Raw genomic sequence first — 23955 nt, 5'->3', positions numbered from 1 at the left:
GATTCGAAATGCGGTCGTATTTAGGATAATTCGGACATTTTGGACATTTGGAAATGTGACAACTTTACAACACAATTCGATATTGACGACACTGAGATTTGTGTTACATTTCTGTGAACCGAAAATAGTAAATAGTAAATAAGAAATGTTATATGTCTTGACCGGCAAATATCGCTCCAGAAAACAACTGATCTGAATCTGATTAAGAAGATGATAGAAAATTTAAATAAACTCTCTAAATAAAAATGCACCCCTTAATTAATAACTAATCGTTACTTCTACATACATATTGCTTCACAAAAGATCATACGAATCTGTCGATTCTGGAACAGCCAGTATGACAGTGGTGATTGTGCTTCAATGTTAGCGTCAGATACACATCTTGTACCAACCGTTTTCCTTGATGTACTTAACGTAACTGATGCGTCTCAGTTTTTCATTGGTTTTGGAAATTTTTCTTTTACTTGAAAACATTGTCTAGGCAGCCTATGTTTCAGAAAGAATATGAAAGTAAAAGGGGAAATAATATGTGAGAAGCATCCCCTTGTCTGAAATATTTGTATTTTTGTATCAGATGGAAAAATAATAACACATTATCTTTCTTCAATATCTAGATAATAGGAAAATGTAGGGTAAGCAAAAAAAATCGAAACCTAGCATCTCAACTATTTTATTTTTAGTGATAGGAGCTTTTGATGGGATTAAAAAAATGACGCTAGTAACAATATGTTAAGAAAGCGCAAAAAATGACGCAAGTAACATTACGTTAAGAAAGCGAAGTTCATCTAGGAACGTTAGATCCATTTAAGAAGAAGCTCTGAAGCATTCCTGAACTAGACTGCTTTGCATATCCTGTGCTGTATAAAATAAATAAAAATGTGAAAAACAATTATTTGGAAATTCTGTTTAGATTTTCATATTTTTGTGGAACGAAAATCGGCCATATTATAGTTTCAAGAATGATTTTAATTTCAGATTATGTACCTATAGTACTGATAATAAATGTGCGGCGAATGGAAGAAGAGCTAACCGAAAGAGTTTTGTTTCTCACTGGAGCGGTGTTGCTAGTGAAACTATGCGGCCTATATATATATATATATATATATATATATATATATATATATATATATATATATATATATATATATATATATATATATATATATATATATATATATATATATATATATATATATATATATATATATATATATATATATATATATATATATATATAAGTTAACACCCACATCCCCATGTACTACACGAACAGATCAACTAACCACCGAACAACAGCGGTGACCCACTTCCAATAGAGCTAACGCATCAGTTCTCCGGGCGACACATGAACAAACAGCGCATCATCATTGACGGCGCATCGACCTGAATATTTGCACCGTCAACATCATCGATACCAACGACCCATCGAAACATCGACCTATCGTTCGATACACAATCCTAAGGCTCAGCGCTTTGGCCAGGTCGAAGTCCACCACGATCGAGCTCACCGGAACCAAACTGGAGAATCAGCATAACCGTACGCCGCGTTAGGGAACTCAGCTCAGGCTAATTAGTAAGGAATAAAGTCAGTCATAATTCGATGTTCAAGTGAGGTAGTTCGTTTATAATTTTTTAAAAACCTTCCCAAAGGCCTAACTTCTTTAACTGGCGCAGTCGGTAGGATGCGATTACCGCTCAAGTGTTTCGAAATAGATATGAAATAGTGATCGAATTGATTAAGTGCAGAACAATATCGGATTAACAGAAAATAGAAATAATCTAGTGCAAAGTGAAGTTTAACTGAATAACGAGAAAAAGAGGCCCAAATACAAAAGACAATACGTGTGCTTCGAAAAAGACTTGAACACTACTAATGTTTGTTTCAAAGAAGAAATTTATCAGATCAATCAATGAAGGTGCTATCGGGAAGAACCACTCTGCGAATATTAGTTTTATTCTCCATGTAAGTAATTCTCCACAATTATTATCTTATACCTTCTATATAACTAAAGTTAAAACACCCAATGTGGCAGAATTGATATCTGCATAAATATTAATAATATCATTATCAAAAGAAATTAAACGTATGTGCAAGTAGACCACCTCGCGTAGCGAGTAACTAGTGTGTAACAAACAGAGAGCATATCTGTAGTTCCACTAGTGCGGAAAGTTCTTATCAGACCATCCAACGGTGAAGTGCTAATCTCACACCGCGTAGGAGACTGATCGCATAGCAGAGTGAATATCTGTGGTAGATGCGATCGGTACAATAAGATTTCCCCCGGTCGAAAGCACAGTGTCTACACAGCAGAGAGAATATCTGCGCCGTGTGTAGCCAGCCGCGTTTAGATTGTAAGAAACAATCGCCATATAAAATATCGCGTTTAGATTTAAGAAAATTCTAAAGAAAAACTAATCAAATTTCTTCACCCCCGAGATATAGGATTTGATGGACCGTTTCCATCCCTATAATTTAAGAAATCGAGAAATGAACACGGAAATGAACAATTCTCCTAACCCAATACCTCCTCCTCCACCTCAACCGAATCCTTTACTACCCCCTAGACAGAACATGAATCGAATTGAAGAAACAAACAGAATATTCGAACAGGCTGAAAAGATTACGAAATCTCTCCAAACACCCCAAGCGGTGAGAGAACTGCAACCATTCGACGGCAATCCCGTTAAGTTGCATAGTTTCATTAGGTCCGTCGAACATTTTATGCCATTCATGGAACCTATTAAAAATACACCTTTCGAGCAAATTTGGCTTCAAGCTATAAGAAGCAAAATAATTAATGAAGCGGACCAAGTCCTAGAAACTTATGGAACTTCTCTCAACTGGGATGAGATTAAAGCAAATCTCATCGCTTATTATAATGATAAACGTGACTCAGTCACACTTACCCGCGAGCTGTTTCAACTTCAGCAAAACGGATCAGTTGAACAATTTTTTGGACAAGTACAAAATCTTCTATCCTTACTAATTAATAATACTAATATTTCTCCAAGAGAAGAGAATATTAAAAATGATAGAAACTCGACGCATAAGGAAAATGCTCTACAGGTTTTCCTAGCAGGGCTGAAAGAGCCGATTGGAGGGAACGTGCGTGCACGTCAACCCAGAAATATAAAACAAGCATTTGATGCTGCGGTAGAAGAACGTAACTATCAAAGTCGTACGGGCTTAAGTAAACCGACTTTAACACCACGTTTACCCAAACCAATACATTTTTATCCTCAATTACAAACTCGTCAACCGATGTTTAATCATCGACCATTTATTCCCCGTCAACCATATCAATCATATCAGCATGAAAGTATTCCAACCAGACCAAACTTTACGCCTCGTTTTCCAGCTCCACCTCAGGGCAATAATACCAACAATGGACAACTTCGGAAAGCATTACCGAGTCCAATGAATGCTGATAAATCCATTCGCTCTAAATATGTAAATTACGTTAATAGACCACCGCATAATTATAATGCAAGAAGCCAATTCTTTCCTGCTGTCCCACCGAGACCAGCACGGATAACGGAATTAAGAAATATTGAACAAACTCAACAAAACGCTCAAGAGTATCAATACGAGTATCAATGTTATCCCTTGGCAAGTTATCACCACGATTACTACCCAACGCCAATGGATAATTATTCATACGAAGAAGACCATTCAGAAATACATTTAGAAAATGAGCAAGAAACTTCCAATGAGACCTACGAACAAGAAACTTCTAGCGAAGCAGTCGATAACCTAAATTTTCAACTGGAAAGCACATCCCATTTCCCCAGGTAAACTCAAAAAATTTCATCCCTTACATGGAAATTCCCACACGTCAAGGGTTTGGATTGAAATTATTGATAGATACGGGAGCTAACAAAAATTATTTATGCCCCCGATTTGTGAAAAAATCCTTTGCGCTGCCTACACCAACTGTTGTCTCCAACATCTCAGGCACTCACAAAATTGAACGATATGTCGACTTCAATCCATTTCCCGACTTAACTGATAAATCGTTCAAATTTCATATTTTTGATTTTCATAATTTTTTCCACGGCCTTATTGGGTATGAAACGCTTCAGGAACTTAAAGCGAAGATTGAAACAGATGACAATTCCATAACCATATTAGGAACAAAACTTCAGATGCTCAGAAAACATCCAGAACCTTTCTCAAAGGAAATTTCAAGAGAAACCATTCATAATATAGAGATACCAGTTTCCGAGCAATCAGGTGATTTTTTACTAGAAGATGATCTCGAAATCAATACAAACCTTTTCATATGTGCTGGTTTATACCAAGCAGTAGGTCATAAAGCCATTGTCAGTCTCAAGAACAGTTCAACTGAGAATCAAACACTTTCATTAGATTATCCACTTGAGATCACTCTTAATAACTTTGAATGCTTGGTTGAGCAAAACGAATTCAATTTTTTGGAAGCTCGTCCTGACAGATTCAGAAAACTTATGGACCAACTTCGTCTGGATCATTTAAACAGAGAAGAGAAAAATAGTTTGATCAATGTCATTGAGGAAAATCAAGATATTTTTCACCTCGACAACGAACCCCTTACAGCTACTAATGTTGTGAAACATAAAATTTTGACCCATGATGAGATACCTGTGTATCAGAAAAGCTATAGGTATCCTCATTGCCATAAAGAGGAAGTCGGCAAACAAATTCAGAAAATGCTTGATGAAAACATAATTCGTCCTTCTACGTCACCATGGAATTCACCCATTTGGGTCGTTCCGAAGAAAGCGGATGCTGCAGGTATTCAAAAATGGAGAATCGTCGTTGATTACAGAAAGCTCAATGCTAAAACTGTGGATGATAAATTCCCCATACCGAATATCACGGATATCCTAGATAAATTAGGGAGAAGTAAATATTTTACAACCCTAGATTTAGCTTCGGGATTCCACCAAATTCTGATGGAAAAAGACGATATTCAAAAAACTGCATTTTCAACTGAGAACGGCCACTACGAATATCTAAGAATGCCATTCGGGCTGAAAAACGCCCCGGCAACATTTCAGAGAACAATGAATGCTGTGCTGGTAGGCCTAGCCGGATTTATCTGCCTAGTGTATATGGACGATATCATTGTATTCAGCAGCAGTTTACAAGAACACTGCAACAACTTAAATAAAATTTTCGCTGCTCTTAAAAAAGCCAACTTAAAAATACAGCTCGACAAAAGTGAATTTTTGAAGAAAGAGGTCTCCTTCCTCGGTCACGTGGTGAATGAAGAAGGTGTAAAACCAAACCCAGAAAAAATTGAAGTTATCCAAAATTGGCCAATTCCCAAAACCGAGAAGGACATTAAATCCTTCTTAGGAACACTGGGATACTATAGAAAATTCATAAAGGATTTCAGCCGGATAACGAAACCGCTAACACAATGTCTTCGGAAAAATGAGAAAGTAGAACATACTCCAGAATTTCTAAAAGCATTCAACAAGTGCAAACAGATACTTTCTAGCAGCGCTATTCTAATACACCCAGATTTCGAAAAAACCTTCATATTGACAACAGATGCATCCAAATACGCAATAGGAGCTGTTCTCTCACAAGGTCCAATCGGAAGAGATAAACCTGTTGCTTTTGCATCGAGAACACTCAGTCAAACCGAAGAAAAGTACTCCACTATTGAGAAGGAGTTACTAGCTATTTATTGGGCAACCAAATATTTCCGACCGTACCTTTTCGGAAATAAATTCATTTTATACACAGATCACAAGCCGCTTACTTGCGCCGTGAACTTGAAAGATCCATCAAGTAAAATTGCCAGATGGATGATTGCTTTAATGGACTATTCCTACGATATAAGATATCGTGCCGGAAAACAAAATGTCGTTGCCGATGGCCTCTCTAGAATTCCCCAAAATTTAAATCTGAATGAAGAACAAAATGATTCTTCATCAGACGCTGCTACGCAACATTCGGCAGACACCGATGACTCGGAATTTATCGCATGTACCGAAAAACCGGTAAACACTTTTTCCAATCAGATCATTTTGAAAATAGATGGAACTGAGAGTGAGACCACCGGAGAACAAGTTTTTCCCAAAGTCCTAAGACACACGTTTACAAAAGTGAATTTTGGTGTACCAATATTACTAAGAATATTCAAAGAATTCATGGATCCTAAAAGAGTAAATTGCATTTACTGCCCAGAAAATCTCATCAACACCCTTCAAATTGTGTATAAAAACTATTTTTCTCGCGTCAAAACGTTTAAAGTAGTTATTTCACAAAAGTTCTTAATTGACTTAAAAACTGAAGAAGAACAGAATGAAGTCATAAATACAACACATACAAGAGCTCACAGAGGCATCGAAGAAAATCTGATGGCTATCAGCCAGAAATTCTACTTCCCGAACATGAAAAGGAAAGTTAGAACACACGTCACATTGTGCAATACGTGTAAAACTGCTAAATATGAGCGACATCCTTATAAATTGAACCTAGCCCAAACTCCAATACCTAAAAAGCCGCTAGACATAGTTCATGTTGATATATTCATATGTCAACCAAACACGTTCATATCCGTGGTAGACAAATTATCGAAGTTCGGAATGCTTTTTCCAATTAAATCGAGATCGATTCCTGACGTCCGTTCAGGACTGACAAAATTCTTCTCAACATATGGGATACCCAGACTTTTGGTCAGTGACAATGAACCAGCACTAAAGTCTGTTGAAGTAAGAGGCATGTTAGAAGAACTAGGAATTGAAACATATTTCACACCATCTAATAAAAGCGAAGTGAATGGAATCGTTGAACGATTTCACTCAACAATTGCAGAAATGTTTCGCTGTTGTAGATCGAAACATGAGGGATTAAGTAAGAAAGAGTTGTTTAGAGTCACTGTAGCACTTTATAACGACACTATTCACTCTTCAACCAAGATGCGACCCAAAGAAGTATTCTTTGGAATAAAAGAGGGAGAGGTGAGACCGAGTAACATTGAAGAAATTGTTAGGAAAAGGAATGAAATATACAATGAAGCAACATTAGCTCTCATTAAAAAACAAAAACAAGATTTACAGCACCACAACAAAAACAAGGAAGCTGACCCATCACTGGAAGTGGACGAAACTGTATACGTCGCGCGCCAAGGGGTCAAAAGTAAAACAAAGGATAAGTATAAACGATATCAAATCGCAAGAGATAACACAAAAACCTTCCAAGATCAGAATGGAAGAACGATACATAAAACAAAAATAAGACGTCAAAGAAAATGACGTCTCGAAACCCAAAGTAGTACTCACATATTTCTCTATTCCAGATTAGCCCTTGATGTTACAGCAGAAGTGACGATAACAGACCTCTCACGACATGATGGAATAATAGCATTTAGCGAGAGAGAAGCGAAGATTATCACATCTCAACATTTCCATCTCCACATCGTGGATTTGGAAAAGTTCGAAAGTAGTTTCACCAACCTCCAGTATACGTTACACCAGTTCGAACGACAAAATTTCACGAAACCATACCTTAAAACATTGGACATTAGGATGAAACAAATTTCCGACAATTACAAACAGTTGAAACCCATACACCGACAGAAACGAGGACTCTTAAACCCATTAGGAACGTTTATCAAATCATTGACCGGCAATTTAGACGACGACGATTTACAATTAATCCGACAAACGATAGAAAATTCAAAAACCAAAACCAACACACTTATTGACAACAACAACCGACAAATCAGAATCAATCAGGAATTCGAAGCTAAAATTAACAATTTAATTAGCCACGTAAATGAAAACCAAATTGAGGTTTTAAGAAGAATATCGAGAATTGCCAATAACGTAAACACAGAATATGAAAATCATTTAAAAGGAATAGTTCACGATCTATTTTTCAATCTAGATCTACTAAACAACCAACTAAGAGACATTTTTGAAATTGTACAACTATCGAAAATAGGGATTTTATCTAGGGCAATATTAAACAATAATGAAACAGAGTTTGTACTAGAAAAGTTAGAAGAACAAAATATTCACATTAACAATATTGACCAAATTTATGAATTTCTTAGTATAGAAACACATCATGAAAGTACAAAAATAATATTTGTGATCAAGATCCCAATATTTATGTCAGAAAAGTTCCAATATATTAGATTTGAAACATTACCAAGAAAAAACAGAATTATATCGACACCCTACAACTCAGCTGTTCTGAGTAAAACACTGACACTAGGAATAAATAACGAATGTACAATTGTTGAAAATTATAGAATTTGCCAAAGACAGGAGCTCACGAATTTAACAGGCGACGGTTGTATCGACAACGCATTAAGAGGAATCAACGCATCTTGCCCCTACGAGGAACATCGCATCGGAATGGACATTAAGCCTATCGACGACCACACGCTGATCGTGAGAAACGCTGATAAATCCGTTCTTCTGGATTCAAATTGCAAAATCAAATCGAGACAGATAACGGGAACCCTACTGATCAAATATCCAAACTGCTCTGTTTCAATCAATGGAAGCAAATACGACGACAAGAGGACAATTAATCATCATGAGATCAGAACTATTTCAACAATTGGAGTGAACTTTCAGCCAACAGTAATCTTCAACCAACCTGATCTGCAACAAGTAAACCTGCTTAGAATTGAAAACCGAGACCACATCCATAAACTGCAAAGAGACCACATAACACTGCAACATACTACGATTGGATTCCTGATTCCACTCGCAGCCATGATCATAGGATTGGCAATCATGAGCCTGAAGAAACATATTGGAGTATACACCACACCACGAAATGTATCAACAGAGGTAAAACCCTATGCTAACACAAAAAGCATGACATCTTCCCTCTCCTCAGATCAAACCCAACAAGACAAATCACTAGAAAACCCAGCACAAACAACTTCAACGATACTCGCAGAAGTTCATCTATGCAACAATCAACAACAGCGGTTTCAATTCTAGCAGCCTCATCGAATTGTACCTCCGAAGAAAACAACTTAAGATTCGAGACGAATCTTCATTAGGGAGAGAGTAGTTAACACCCACATCCCCATGTACTACACGAACAGATCAACTAACCACCGAACAACAGCGGTGACCCACTTCCAATAGAGCTAACGCATCAGTTCTCCGGGCGACACATGAACAAACAGCGCATCATCATTGACGGCGCATCGACCTGAATATTTGCACCGTCAACATCATCGATACCAACGACCCATCGAAACATCGACCTATCGTTCGATACACAATCCTAAGGCTCAGCGCTTTGGCCAGGTCGAAGTCCACCACGATCGAGCTCACCGGAACCAAACTGGAGAATCAGCATAACCGTACGCCGCGTTAGGGAACTCAGCTCAGGCTAATTAGTAAGGAATAAAGTCAGTCATAATTCGATGTTCAAGTGAGGTAGTTCGTTTATAATTTTTTAAAAACCTTCCCAAAGGCCTAACTTCTTTAACTTATATATATATATATATATATATATATATATATATATATATATATATATATATATATATATATATATATATATATATATATATGTTGTAAGGGATAACAGTGTTAAAAATGAAAAATATAACCTGATTATCCAAGAGCCTCTATCTAGCATTGATTGAATATGAATCATTCGCTTTACGTAATCCATATAATCCTGCTGCTTCATGATGCATGGAGAGGTTTGACATGTGTATGTTAGAGGGAAGAAGAAAATAAGCTTTCTGCACCGAAACCGTTCATGACGGTTTTGGTTCCTTGCTCGTGTATCATGAAGTGCGAACAGAAAAAGAGTTGTCTCGTTCTCTTTTGTGTCATGAATTGTAGCACGTGAAAGCTAAAGAATATCACTGGAGGAAATGACTTCTGTGAGATCATATTTGAAGAAACGATAGCGAATTATTCAGTGAAGCGATCAATCGGCAAACACTGATAGCAGTTACCGGGATTTTATTTTTCCAGCATTCAAATTGCATGTCATCCTACCAAGTGAGAAGAAAAAAGTTTCGTAAAAGTTTGGTTTGTTCTTAAAAATAGTGAAATGAATATTAATTGCTCATTTTGGTCTGGCAAATAATAAAAATTATAGAAGGTTGTGTCCAAGATACGACCGCATTGTTGACGTAGAACTACGCTGTTATTCTATATAAGTCGCTTATTCATACCTTCGGATATTATTCTATAATGCTGTGAAATTTTAGAAACAACTGCTTAGTAGAATAATCTCTGAAATGGGTTTTTCATTGTAGAATTTGTTGACGATAATTGATTGATGATTCATTCTTGCCCTCACAAAACAATACACTGGCTGATCGTAAGTCGCAATTTATTTCATGTCAATGCAATGAAAATTTACCTCGAACGCTTTTCTTTTTTTTGGCCTTTTTCGCAATTGACATAGACTCGGCTAGACTCGATTATATACATGTTGCACCAGCACCATTATTCCACATCTCATAACTACATCAATATATCTTTGGCACCGCATGGAAACAACAACAATGACAAAACTTGCAAGTATCAAATATCATGCTACATGTTATTTAGTATTGCCTTAAAGGAATCGCACCTCTAGCTGAAGGCATTTTGCAACTGGCACGCGAACCCAAATAACTTATAACATTCCAGTAAGACATTCAAGATGCTTGGTATTCCCCAAATATTTTTTTGACGCACAACCTTATGATGACGGAAAACAATGTTAACTGCTTGGAAAAAGACTGAATTATGCCACACAGCTTGTACTCTGCTGTAACACCCATCGATGCGAATCCGCTGATGAGTTTGTCAAGAGTGACCGCCTTCACCACCAGCGGGGGGGGCTTGATTTTGGTTGCTGCCTGGGTAACGGCGTTTACATTTTCGACGACGCGCCGAAATCGCCTACTTCGCTGTTGTGCGATGCGGTGTCACACTCGCGAAGGCTCGGTTCAGTGCGAGCGCTCTTCACTGCACCAACATCGCGTGCATCATTGGATGACGCTTGCCTTGAAATATTATTGCCCCTGGCTATGCGTTCGTTTTTTGCAGGGCTCGAGCCTGCCTTCCTCTTCTTCTTGCTCATCATACACTACGCGAAACGTCCAATTTATGACGCGGAAAGAAAAACACGCGATACGAATAACGCGAAAAACGAACAGAAAAACCAAACGACGATATCCAAGTTGGATTACCACTGGTGGGGTCCAATCTTAGATCGAAGCGCAGCGAAAGCAAAGTGAACTGGATTGCTCAACAGTCCGATGCCGAATGAAAGTTTGCCTCAGCGAGATCCACTATTTATACTCTAGGCAAGTATTCCCCTTCATTCTTCTACTTATCCTTTGTTCACGGAGACTTTAAATCCTACGATTTCCCTTCCGTTGGGGAGGCTTTGCAAATATATGAAAGTCGGGTGCATTTTGATATTGCAAGTAAGTGATACGATTAATTCTAGCAAATAAAATTTAAATTTGAAACTTTAATGTTGCTTGCTTCGTAAAATTTCATATCAATGACCGATCGTGTATTGTGAAAAATTTAGCACAAGTGTAAGTGTAAAATTGTATATGGTAGCAATTGTGTTAAAAATGACTTGATATATGAAACGATTTATTTCAGTTTTCATAAATAAAAACCAAGGTGTATTCCCGCTCGAGAATGGGTCGTTTGGTTTAAGCTGTCTGTTTTTTTGTATTTATTTTCACCCAAGGAAAGTTTATACGGCGACAAAAATTGGAAAAGTGAAGAAAAAGTGATTTCCCTTATGCTCTTCATATATTATTAGGTGCTGTTGGTCCAATTAAAATTCGCATTGGGTTGAATAAACACTCAGAAAGTAAAAGTAATAAAAGAAAATTAGCTTTCCCATTTCAAATACGTTTTCTCTATATTAAAGTAACATGTTTTAAATGATGAGAAAAATTGATAATTGTGTTCATTATTGGTAATTATCTTATATTACATTGGCGAGTTCTTTATTTCATCCACGCAGAACATAGGAGGCATCTCGTCTAGGATCACATAGGGCGCTTTTCATTATATCTCTTTCCACTTCGGTATCTTTTATCTGATACGCACCGTCCAACGACTGTTGTCATCATCAACGATCTTTCTGTCATCATCACTCGGTAAACACTGGTGGAATGAACAAACAATATCCAACATCCAAACAAAACAGCCCTTTTCAGGGCCACCAAATCATTATAAAAAAGTTTAATAATGTAAGTCTTCAAACATATCCAAAATCAACAGATAGCCTAACGGAATCCTACGTCAACTATGCAGTCGTGTCTCGGACACAACCTTCCTGTGACTTATTTACTATGAAATTACAGTACTTCTACCAAAACTCGACATTATTATATCAGATTATTTCCGGACACAATTCTAGTGCAAGCTTTTTCATCCACTTGCAAATGACATGTTTCTCCGTTACATGGAATAAATGTTTGGTACAGAAAATATGATAGAATGAAGACAACTCTAAATCGGACAATTCCTTTCTCGAGTTTTGCTCTTATCAACATATTCGGCGATCCATTTTATTTATATAGATAGAAGACGATGTATGTGTGCATTTTATCACATTAAAATCCATTTCCACTTCCGAACGAAGACTAACAACGCTTGTCAATATGTAATTGTAGAACACATGCGAATTGAATTTTTCGAATGTTCCCATTTTAAATTTCATACGCTGCGCACTAATCAAATCAAACTAAAAAAAACTAAACTAATCAAATACACTGGCATCACTGGCCGTAACTACCTGTAACACAAGTGTTGTACTAAATTGTCGGAAGAACGAGTGGTTGGAATATGGGCTACGATATTGTTGATAAGCGAAACGTTGAGATGTCGCTTCACTGCGTTTACGAATAAATTGACGCCCTTGGTGAATACACTGATTGTTTGTCAACTGGGCCGGAAAATCAACTCGATTATCCAATTTTACTTGCTAACTGGGCTGCAAAACTGAAAAGGCTCAATTAACGCACGCCCTATTAAAAATAAGTTCAGTTGAAGAAAGTCCAGTAAGCGAATGACTGCAGTAAATAACTTATAAATACAGTAGGCGTTTGATGACCGGACTTGCTTTTGTTTATCCAATTTCACGATACAGTGTACAGTGTCGACGTCTAGTGACGACATTCGATTCTAGGATCCAAATTATTCTTTATCGAATTAGAAAACCCGAAGGTAGTTTGAAATTGCTAGAATTTGAGTAAAAATTTTTAATTGGCGTTATTTAATTACTTAAAGTACGTAGTCCTGACCCTAATGTATTTTCTGTTATTCCTAAATAAACTTATCATTACAATACGAAATCATTCTAAAACTAATTTTTTCCGAGGATTTTTTCATCCTTTGCTGAAAAATGATTTTCATTTACATAGAATACAAATTTGGGAAAACGTAATCCCAATTCCCAATTCTTATCTTAAAAGTGTGTTCATTTCACCTGAAAATTTATTATTATCATTGTGGCCTCCCTAATTCAGAATACAAAGCTCAGTACAGTCAGCGTGAATCATACAATTCATAGCTTTTGTTCAATACTTCAAATTGTAATTTTGTAAAGTATCATTCTTCGACACATTCTAAGAACGATCGCATTATTAACGTAGAACTATGAAATTGCAAATCGTATCCCGTCAAGCAAACAAAAGAGTACATCTTCTTGTCGAAGTCCTCTGCGAGTCTCAAACGATTCCGACATGGTCTGCACATTGCAAAGCACGCCGTTCATCGTTGCTAGAATATCATTCGGGGGAAGCTGTGTTCGTCCATGATTCTACATAGTTGTTGTTAGTCAATAGTAATCTTATGTGTATGGATTTGTAGTCGACGAAGATATGGTGCGTAGGAACTTTATACTCACAGCACTTTAGATGGTCTGGCGTAGGATGAAAATCTGGTCTGAATTCGAGAAACTAGGCATGAATGCATGATTCTCACTAGGATTGGGCGATCTTTATAGAAAGATCGATCTTATCGAATCGATTTTTCAAATGGCTTAGGGATCGATTCACTGATTAAATCGCTACTAAAGAATCGATCTTTGCTGAATCGATCTTTACCGAATCGATTTTGAATTTTGAATATCAATTTGAATATCAAAGGCATTTTGTTTTGTCCCTCAGCATGAAGGCCATAGCTACAGGGCATTCATTTTGTGCTGTCAGGTAGTCGTTTTATTAAATAAATTAATTGAAAAAGCATAATTAGAAATTCAACAACCGCCCAAAACTCAGCTGACAATAAGAGCCAATCGTGCCATACATCTGTCATCTAGTCGAAGCCGATTCTTGATTTTGGCGCCAGATCCAGAAAACAATCTTTCGCCTGTAATTGATGTCAACATCAGGTTCAGTGATCCTATGCGCAATCGTAATTCCATTCATCCCCTCAGTAGTTGCCACTAGTTCCGTCTCTGTCAGCATTTGAACAGAAGTAAATCGTAGGAGAAGCAATCCAAATGTAGACATTAAAAAAAATAAATGTTAGGTGCATTTGGTGGGATAAAAAATCGATATATACTATAAACAAATTTACAAAAAGATCGAAAAGATCGAAAGCAAAATAAATCGATTTTCTCGATTTCCTCGAGTACAAAAGATCGATCCAAAAAATCGGAAATCGGGATGGAAAAGATCGATCTTCTAAGAATCGATCCGAGATCGCCCAATCCTAATTCTCACAAATTCGCTTACTATACACTCGCTCTGATCGATTTTGTTTGCCTGCGAATGAAGGATCTCTATTGTAGCATGCCTGAAAAACAAACCTTAAACTATTGAGAACCAGAGCAAAGGGGCCAAAGCCCCTAAGGAGGATGGTTGTAATAGCTGTTATTCATGGTTAATATGCAATAAAATAAATGGATAAATCTCTAATAACATCACGGACCAAAGTGAATCCCGTTTTTTTACCCATGCCCACTAACAATTTTTCCTTCCATAATCATCGCTAGGGAACCACGCTATAGAGGCGACCCTTCTCGCTGCGAATATCATACAAACATTCCTTCCCTTCCCCTGGTGACTGTAAGGATGTGGCCGACGTCGTTACTGATGGAAGCGTAGCAACTTGTAACTAACGTTACTATAACAGCATCGCAACAGTTGTTTGTTCATCGTAGTACTCTGGTATATTAGAAGTAGTCAAATAAAATTTCATTCCAATTTGTTCTCTTAACTCGACCAGACGTCTTTTATTTCCGCTTAACACGCTCTACAGGTTATGGGCCGGAATCGTCAAGTTAACCAACGAGAACTACGATTCTTGGGAGCTAGACGTTGAATTCCTACTCGTTCGGGAAGGCTTGTGGAAGTATGTAGTTCCTGGGACGAAACCGGAGCTGGCTGCTGATCAGTCGAATGCTGTTGCGATTGCTGCATGGGAAGATGGTGATCAACGAGCTTGTGCGACGATTGGGTTACTCCTCAGCCGGAGCCAACACGGTCACATCTGGAATACAACAACTGCCAAAGCCGTGTGGGAAAATCTCAAGAAGCAACATGAGAAGAAATCGTTAACTTCAAAAGTGCATCTCTTGAAACGAATCTGTGATCTGAAGTATCACGAAGGCGACGACATCGAAGAGCATCTACAGAAAAGCTTTCGAACGCCGGTACGAAACTGGACAGTGATCTTCAAGTGATCCTGGTCTTCCGAAGCTTACCCAGTTCCTTTGACGCGTTGACAATGACTCTGGAGAACCGATCTGAAGAAGAACTTACGCTGGAAATCGTGAAGAATAAGATCATCAACGAAGTTCTGAAGCGAAATGAATCTTCATCAGCGGATCCAACTGTGTTGAAAGCGGACAGGAATACCAAGAGCGTGGTGTGTCATCATTGCCAGAAGGTAGGCCACAAGAAAAGGAATTGTAAGCTATGGCTGAAGGATCAGGATCAGAACGATCGAAACCAGAAGAGCGGTAATACCGTGGATGATCGAAAACCTGTCCCCAAATAACCGAAGGCCAGAATTGCCAAATCGGAGGAAGAAAAGTTTGCATTCAGTGTCTGTGATGATGCTGCCGTGAATTGGATCGTTGACTCAGGTGCAAGTCTGCATATGAGCACGAATGAGAAGTATTTTGTGAGCTTGGAAGAACCGAAGGACGATACACCACGTTTCGTAACGGTTGCGGATGGCAAAAAGGCTGCTGTGAAGGGGATAGGAAGCTGCAAAATAAAGTGCTACGGATTAAACGGTGAAGAGAAGGAAATCCTGCTAAGCGATTTTCTTTTTTTTTCCGGAGCTCGATATGAACTTGGTATCCGTCGGAAGGTTGGTGCAGAAGGGCGCTAACGTCACGTTCGATGAGAAGGGTTGTACGATTGCGAGCGGACAACGAATTGCTGCTGTGGCACCTCGAATGAACGGTTTGTATCACCTACGTCTAGTAGAGAGGACGAACGTTGTCACCTAACAGAACCATACGACGGACTGCATACACGAGTGGCACCGTAAACTAGGACACCGTGATGTTCAGGCCATCCTTGAGCTGGAACGTCGGCAGTTGGCTGAAGGCATTAAAGTGAAGAATTGCGGGTTGACGATTACCTGTGAAACCTGTCTGCAAGGAAAAATGGCTCGTACACCATTTCCAAAGAAGGCGAAGAGGAAGTCCAAGGTGATTCTCGACATAGTGCACAGCGATCTTTGTGGGCCGATGAACACGGTAACACCTGGAGGACGTCGATATTTCATCACTTTTATCGATGACTTCAGCCGCTATTCGACGGTGTACCTGTTGCGGGAGAAGTCAGAAACAATCGATGCGCTGAAGGATTTCGTACAGCAGATGAAAAATCAGTTCGGCAGGCCGCCAAAGGTAATACGTTCGGATCAAGGTGGCGAATACCGAAGCAAGGAACTCATGGCATTCCTGAAGAATGAAGGGATTTTGCAGCAGTTCACAGTAGCATACACGCCTCAGTAGAACGGCACTGCCGAAAGGAAAAATCGTTCGCTGGTGGAAATGGCGAGATGTATGATTCTGGACAGCGGTATGGATTACCAATACTGGGGTGAAGCCATTAACACTGCCAATTACTTGCAGAATATTCTGTCGACGAAGTTAGTACAGAAGACGCCATATGAAATTTGGAAAGATATCAAGCCGGACATGAAGAAACTAAGGGTGTTCGGGTCTCCTGCATATGTCTATGTACCACAGCAGAAACGGAAGAAGCTCGAACCCAAGTCAGTCAAGATGACTTTCGTTGGATATTCGGATCAGCATCGGTTCATTGACACGATAACGAATAAGGTAGTATTCAGTTGTGATGCAACTTTGCTGAGTACAAGTTTTGCTGATGTACAGAAGTGTGTAAAAACAGATAAAAAGGAAAATGACGTCGTAGTTCTTCCGCTAACACCGAACCCGTCCAACACATGGGTAGCAGAACGACCACCACAACCAGAAGACGATAATGAGGATGAACTTCCCAGTGACGACAGTATGTACGAGGATGTTGATGATCAAGATCTCGACGGTAGTGAAGAAGAAGATCAGGCCCCGGACGTAATAAATGGTATCCAGGAACAGGAGGAGCAATTTGATTTGCCAAGAAGATCAACACGTGCAACTAAAGGAGTCAAACCCGATCGCTATGGTGCAGATGGAAGAATGGTTCAGCAACAGTCCAGCGAGCCATGTACGTACCATGAAGCCATCAGTAGTGCTGATAACGCTGCTGGTAACTTCAAACGAAGAGATTTACAACGATGTCATCCGGAGATTGGGTTCAGAGTTCGTGCTAACGGAGCTAGGTGACGTGAAACACTTCCTTGGAATTCAAGTGATCCAGTCGGAGCATGGCTACAACTTGTGCCAGAAGTCGTACATCGAGAAGCTTGCTGTTCGTTTTGGACTGGCGGATGCGAAAGGATCAAAAATACCAATGGACCCCGGATATATACAGCAAAAGGAGGAGTCGTAGAGGCTTCCCACTAATGACAAATATCAAAACCTCATTGGTGGTTTACTGTATTTGGCTGTGAATACCAGACCGGATATAGCGATAAGTGCGTCAATCCTTGGAAGGAGCGTCAGCCAACCGGTTGAGCAAGACTGGACTGAAGCTAAAAGAGTGTTGAGGTACTTAAAGGCTACAAGCAACTATCAACTTAGGTTGGGAAATGGTACTCAAACTCTTGAAGCCTACGCAGATGCTGACTGGGCTGGCAACGTCAAGGATCGGAAATCGAACTCCGGATATCACTTCCGGCTAGGCGGCGGTACGATCGCATGGTGTGCAAGGAAACAGACGTGTGTCGCACTGTCCTCAACAGAAGCGGAATATATTTCTCTTGCCGAATGCTGTCAAGAACTGATCTGGTTTAGGAAGCTCTTGCAAGACTTCGGAGATGCTGTGAAGACCCCAATTCAGATCTATGAAGATAATCAAAGCTGCATCAAGATGTTGACCAGCAACGGAGAAAAACGATCAAAACATATTGACACGAAGTTTCATTTTGTAAAGAATTTGGCTGAACGGAATGAAATCAGAGTCACCTACTGTCCAACGGAAACTATGCTGGCGGACATCCTTACGAAGCCCTTGAACAGAGTGAAACTGGAGGATCTACGTGAGAAACTAGGCGTTACATCAGTTAGCGATGAGGAGGAGTGATGGAAGCGTAGCAACTTGTAACTAACGTTTCTATAACAGCATCGCAACAGTTGTTTGTTCATCGTAGTACTCTGGTATATTAGAAGTAGTCAAATAAAATTTCATTCCAATTTGTTCTCTCAACTCGACCAGACGTCTTTTATTTCCACTTAATACGCTCAACAGTTACTGACCATTTATAGCTCAAATCGCTGAAACCAGCACATTGAGAATGATTTGGTACTCCCAAGCGTCATTCCGCGTGTTCTCAGGTCAATCACGGAGAACAACTATGATCGATTTGTGATTGTCAGTTTAGACGAGTATCAAACGCTCATCATTCTCTATCATCAAATGTCATCTTATAAATTAGAGAGCAGCTCTCTAAAAAGATAATTTCGATAAATGTTTGGTTTTGGTGATAAACCGTAATAATCAATAAATTAGTAAACAAATAATCAAGCTTTGTGTGAGTTCGCAAATGTTCGCATATATCTTTACGAATTGGCCATCATGCTTCACAAGATTGAATTCCATGTGTAAATTTCAGTTTCAAAGAAACGCTGTATAGAAACACGAAACATCCCTTCTCGGATTATAGCATTAATCAGAGCGACATTTCACGCCTAGATGAAATACGGTACATTGTTACGACATTCATATTTCAGGATAACCCTCTTGATAAATGCACAGCTAGGCTTGGACAGTACGGGTCGTGGCTTATTGATATACTTTAGCGTAGTGCGGAATAGGACAAGTAGCGGTCATAAAAGCTCATTACTGCTTTAGTGATGGTCCCAACAAACAGACTCCGATCGAACTAATATTGACTACGCTAGGAGTGTGCAAAAAACACGTAACAGTTTACAGTTAGAATGTACGAGTGGATTGAATTTGCATCCCCAAGTAACAGTGTAGCATTTCACTAAGCTGCTATGACAAGCTTAATAATTTACAAGTTATTATGAATGCTAGTCATTTACCGAAATCTTACGTCATCCACCGATGACAGCAGGAAGGGGTCCAATTCTAGTATCTTGTAGAAAATATGAACTTTGGTTTTGTTCAAACGTCAATCGAACACTGTTTTACAATGCGATGTCAGTTGGCTAACCGTCTAATGTCTCCTCAACTGATTTTAGCCCACAGCACAAACGATCTCCACATATGAATATGTAAACTTGGCATTATGAAATAGATAAAAAAAATATCAGAATAAAATACTGCACCAACACATTGGTCGATTAACAAATAATCACCATTTGTAACAATGGTCGGCGGAGGGTTCGGTCCGCGATTCAGGGACGGATGGGAGGAGTAAGTACGCTCAGCCTACGATTCTCGCCCGCAGTATGTATCCGTGTGGATCGGTGCTTACCGGTAAATGAAACTGAATTATTTTCACGTCTCAGACGCGACTTTTCGGTGAGATGTGTGGTGGGCAGTTGAACAGAGAACCTGAATTCTGCGTCGTGGAGGCCAGTGTTCCTTGGGGAGACCCACGAAGAGCTGAATTTATGAAGGGATTGAAAATAAGCTAAATGAGCTTTGATTGTGATTTGAATGGGTGCTAAATTTAAAATTTCCGCTCCAAGGTGCCAAATGGTGGCACTGGATGCGGTAGGAGTGCGCAGGCGGACAGTTTAATTCAATTACTGGGATGCGAGATGTTTAGTACACTGGTCCCGATGCTGAAAGAAAGCAAAAGACTGTGCGCGAAGTGTTTTGACTGTGTAATAGATCGTAATTCATGCCCTCGAGCAGCGGAACCGTGGAGCGAAACGGTGGGTTCCGCTTTTGCTAATCCGATGAATGATTTCGTTCATATATTTTGCGTCATTATGGGTGAAAGATAGTTTCTATTAATTCAACCGATGGTGGTGGCTTACGAGGGTTAGGATACAATCGCAAATTGATTGAGTTTTATTTAGACATTATTGATAGGAGTTTATTCTTACAGACACTTTTGAAAACTAAAAAGGGGTCTTTATTCCTAGGAATCAATACCCCGTTTAAATAATATGTTATTTTGTGATTCTCGCAAGAACAGTTTTTAAGTATTCCTCGAGAACAAAATCTGTACTCGTATGGTTTTGTTTTCAGGAGACACATAATTCCGTGGTAAGCCGGAACGGAACGCATGTTGAGCAACTCATTTTCACAAGAATAGTTTTTTATGTGTTCGGCATAGAAACTTTTTTTCCCTTTATCAATTTATCAATTCAAGCACAACAACAATGCATTTAATCTTTGAATGATCTAATTCAATGAAATTTATTTACTTACTAGCAGACCCCGCAAACTTCGTCCCGCCCAAAATTTGCTTTTTGTTTCCAATACCTTCAAACATTCACGTTTTCTTACTATGAGCAAGTTCATGGGTCCAATCGCAGAACTGTTCATTGATTGATCTTCTAATAGACCTCGTTGAATTTACCTTTTACTACAAAATTCCTAGTAGGGTGAATGATCTTGGTTTGTCCGATTTGGGGTGTTTTTACGCAACTGGTAAATGCAAATCGATTTTTCTTCATAAAAATCACACATAATCGATACGAGTTTGGGTTTGTTGAAAAACCCCAAGTCTCTAGTTGCTAATACTACCATAAGGTGTTGAAATTATTCAAAATTTTATGTTTTTCAACGATTTTTCCTTAAAGAGGAATTATGATCATGGTTTGACCACCTCTGATCATGGTTTGTCCGGTTTTAGAAATCACAATTTTTTTGACGTGCCAAATCAGAAAACAGGTCACGTTTTTATAAAATAAAGTTAACGTTAATAACTATTTTTGCCGCGAACGGGTTTCGGCGATTTACATACCAAATAAATCGGAAATTCCCTAAGATTTGTTTGATATGCTATACATTACAATCCCATAGTCTTTATATGGTTTAAATTGATGAAAATTGTAAGCATTCCCATTTCCTCATACATTTGTTCTGTCCATTGGTGTGATTTCCCGAATTAAGGTGTCAACGAGCAACGAAAGGGAAACCGTAAGATGTAAAGTCTCCGTGAACAAAGGAAAAGAGGAAGAACGAAGGGGATATTTGCCTAGAATATAAACAGTTGATCTCGCTGAGGCAAACTTTCATTCTTCGTGAGAAAATCGACTGAACAACATCGTTGCTGGGCGAGCTGGACGGCGAGGGATCGAATGCCTTTCTCAAGACAATGGGGTACCGGAGTATTGGAGTAACGGAATGATGGACAAAGTGAAGTTTTCCAAGGGCCTTTTTGAATGTTAGAGACGAATGTACTGAAGAAGTTTAAAGTCTCAAGCAAGGAAGGAAGGCAAACTTTCAGTCTCGTTCTGTATTCAAAGCAATGGATATCGCTTGTTCTTCCTTGTTTTGCGTCATCACATGTCTTCGTTTCGGTTTGAGCTGAGGCGCGACCAAATTACTTACTCGCTGATGTCTCAAGCATTGCAATCATTACATCAAAGTGACGCCATTGCATTAAGGTTCTGAGCTACACAATTGTGTGGGGAATCATCAAGCTAAGCTATCGTCAGCTCACCAAGAAAATAAATGTTCTGGAATTTTGTCAGTGATTTGGTTTCGCATGATGGTAGGAAAACTCTCTCCACAAAGAATGACAGCTAAGCTAATCTAGACTGGCAATAATCACAAAAAGGGCTTCTGTTGAGCAGAGCGCTAAACGGAGATAGATGTGTGTATATTTAGTTTCTTCAAGCCATCGATATATGGATATTTGTGTGCGTACGTGCGTGCTTCAGAACCTGTACGTAAAAATAGTGCATCTTCGCTACGCTGAAACCCAATCTGTATCTGCTCCCGTGTGCGTTGGCCCTATTACGATGCAACAATCACCTATCTTTTTACGCTATGATTGACGATTATTTGGTGTTGCAAATTATGCAGTCGTAATGATAAATATAAACAAGGAGGGGGGATAGCGGAAGGGAAATATTTACGCTGGGGTATTAGTAATGAATCTCTGCTGACGCAAATATTCAGCCTTTTTCAAAGCAGTTAACATTGTTTGTTTTCTGTCATCAATGCATTGAACTGACGCTATGGTGAAGCAGGTGTTAAGGTTGTGCACCAAAAAATTATTTAGGGAATACCAAGTTATTCAAGAAGTTATAACAAGTTATTAATTTATTTTGGTTCGCGTGCCAGTCGCAAAATACTTTCAACTAGGATTGCATTTGCGCTAATTGCAGATTACCAGATAGAGTTTATATAGTTTATTTAGTCACCAAGAAAGTAAATGTCGTTCTGGAATTTTGTATGTAATTTGGTTTCGTTTGTCAGTAGCAAAATTTTCTCCACTAAGGATGACAGCTGCACTTATCTCGAGCATGTATTGTTCTACGAGCACAAGAATGAATCATCGAACAATTATCGTCAAATGATTCTACAATTTTAGAGCGATCAAAATGGTAGAATGGTTATTTCAAAATGTTCGTAGCATTATAAAATAATATCCACAGTTATAAACAAGCGACTTGAATTAAACTGCAGCGTAGTTCTACGTCAACAATGCGGTCGTGTCTTGAACACAACCTCCTATAATTTTTTTTATCTCATTCGTTTATTTTAGGCTCATTAGTATTTTAGCTGTAACAAAGCCGAATTTTAATCGTGTACATGTCACATTTTTATCATATCTATAATCAGCACATTATACAGTTGTCATTTTTCGGCGTAAGAGTATTCCTTCTATACCATTGCATATGGCACATTTACACAGTAGCCATTTAGGCGTAAGAATATTCCTTCTGTTCTTCCATTATCCAGTTAGACCACCGAACAACGGAGACAGTTGATTTGATCATTGTTGAGTTATTAATAGAACATCAGCCCGATGTGTCTTGCAGAGCAGACACATGATTCTATGGTTTCTAACTACCATAGAATCATTTATTGAACCCTAAAACCTCCACATGCCAAATTTCGTTTCATTTGCTTGAAAAATTCTCAAGTAATGTAGAGATTTGTGTTTCATCTGTATGGCATTTGTATGGCAGTATGGCATGATGGAGAACTTAACTGTATCTCATTGTATTAAGAGCCTTTAAGTATTGACCTTGACATAATTACATCAATAAACTCACTGTGTTCGTTATTGATTAGGCTATCTCTGTGTTCATGCAAGTAGGACTGACCCCAGGTACACGATTTTAGGGGATCGACTCTTCCGCCCCGGGTGCAAATGTTGCGACTTTTCTGGTGGGGGGAGGTGTGCAAATCAACTCTTCTGCCTCGGGTGCGAAGGCCTCGCTCGACGCCACTGTTATGAGTACTACTTGCGTGACAACAGAGACATCCGAATCAATTTCATACCGACTGCTGCGAGAAAGTTGTGCTATTG

The sequence above is a fragment of the Toxorhynchites rutilus genome, chromosome 3 (genome assembly GCF_029784135.1).
Source record: "Toxorhynchites rutilus septentrionalis strain SRP chromosome 3, ASM2978413v1, whole genome shotgun sequence".
In the NCBI taxonomy this organism is placed as follows: domain Eukaryota; kingdom Metazoa; phylum Arthropoda; class Insecta; order Diptera; family Culicidae; genus Toxorhynchites; species Toxorhynchites rutilus.
This window is presented reverse-complemented; position numbering follows the sequence as displayed.